Raw genomic sequence first — 1,983 nt, forward strand, 5'->3', positions numbered from 1 at the left:
TTGTTAATACAATGGATACATTACAAATTTATAATCCATCGTATCAGACACTTGACTTTGAATATATTTTGAGAATGAAACGTACATTAAACTTTTTTTTTAAGTATACAAATATATAAACTTATTTATATGAATTTATTTCTAATATAAAATTGATAAATTTTTTGAAATAATTCTTTTTAATTAATGTATCATTATTACATCGGTGTCCTAGTTTTTTAAGTTTGACATGTTACCATATCTATTTGGTATCATATTATGTCTAGTATCTATATCTCATTTTTATTTTTGTGACTTCGAGATATTTTGCTTTTATAAATAGATATCTTCACGAAAATAAGTTTAATTTATGTTGAGATGGAGAATAAAAATTGAAACTTAAGGACGTTGATACTTGGGACTTTGATTTCTCTTAGTGTGAAGCTTGCATCTTGTAATTACTTGAGTAGAGAATGTGTTTCACTTAAAATTCACTCAATAGAAAATAATCAAATAACGAACCATATTTGAGAGAGGATAACTTTTTTTTTTTTAATCTTTGAGAAATAAGAAAGAATAAAAATTAAAACAGGGCATGAATGACATCTTCTTGAATCTTTATTTTGTTCTCCTAAATGTATATAAAAAGAAAAAAAAAATCTTATATATTTTTAGATATAATTTAAGATTACCTATTTTATAAAACTTCATCTCAACTTCTACTCATAAATTTAATTATTATTTGTATACAATTGTTAATATGTAAGAAAATACACGTACAAAATGTTTTTACTATTGGTAATACACTAGTCTTGGTTGTTTGACTAAAACAATGCAACCATTGTCCAAACTAAAGAATTTGATTCGAAGCTATCTCCTAATAGAGGGAGGCTCAATTAGACTTTGTTGTAAGATTCGACCATATCAATTTGAATAGCGTTCTCCAACTATAAATATTGAACTCCAAAGTATTCACGAGCAAAGTAAGTTTGTTGAAACTATCTATAAAAACAAACTATCTATAAAAATGTTCCAAAGTGAGTCGTGGAGAAGATTTGCCTTAAAATCTAGTTCCAAGAGAAGATTTGCCTTAAAATCTAGTTCCAATTAAGGATGTCAATGATGAAGAAGTGCAAGCTGTTGGAAGGTTTGTCGTGGAAAATTTTGGAGATGCAGGGTATCAATCCCCGTACCTCTCGCATGCTAAGCGAGCACTCTACCATCTGAGCTACATCCCCACAATCTTTGCATCACAAAACCCTAAATTTTTCATCATCAATAGTAGTGAAAATGAAGAAATATTGCTACCCAACATGTCATAAATAAGGAAAAATTGAAAAGAAATAATTTATTTAATAATAGATAGTCTTATTTTTGGAGATGCAGGGTATCGATCCCTATACCTCTTGCATGCAAAGTGAGCACTCTACCATCTGAGCTACATCCCCATGATTCAATTGGGGATGCAAGGTATTGATCCCCGTATTTTCCACATGGGAAATGAACACTCTACCATTTGAACTACATCCCTACGATTCTTACATCAGAAAACCCTAAACGTCCCTTCATCAATAATTGTGAAAATAAAAAAGTATCTCTGCATATTATGTCATAAATAAGGAAATATTGAATAGAAATAAAATATTAATAATAAATTGTTTCTTTTGGAGATGCGAGGTATCGATCCTCATACCTCTCGTATGCTAAGCCGTACCTCTTGCATGCTAAGCGAAGCTACATCCCCACAATTCTTACATCACAAAACCCTAAATTTTCCATCATCAATAATAGTGAAAATGAAGAAATATCGCTACTCAACCTGCCATGAATAAGGAAAAATTGAAAAGAAATCATTTTCAATAATATATTTAATAATAGATAGTTTTATTTTGGAGATGCGTGGTATCTATCCCCGTAACTCTCGCATGCAAAGCAAGCGGTCTACCATTTGAGCTACATCCCCACGATTCTTATGTCACAAAATCCTAAACGTCTCGTCATCAA

At 30.3% G+C, this 1,983-nt stretch overlaps 1 non-coding gene across 1 annotated transcript; it reads right to left on the reverse strand.

Annotated features, from left to right (window-relative positions):
• Positions 1–1,144: 1,144 nt before the first annotated feature.
• Positions 1,145–1,217, reverse strand: TRNAA-AGC. The gene has a single exon. It is a non-coding gene; the product is annotated as a tRNA-Ala (tRNA).
• Positions 1,218–1,983: the final 766 nt, after the last annotated feature.

The sequence above is a fragment of the Cucurbita moschata genome, unplaced genomic scaffold (assembly GCF_002738365.1).
Source record: "Cucurbita moschata cultivar Rifu unplaced genomic scaffold, Cmos_1.0 Cmo_Scf00191, whole genome shotgun sequence".
Lineage (NCBI taxonomy): Eukaryota > Viridiplantae > Streptophyta > Magnoliopsida > Cucurbitales > Cucurbitaceae > Cucurbita > Cucurbita moschata.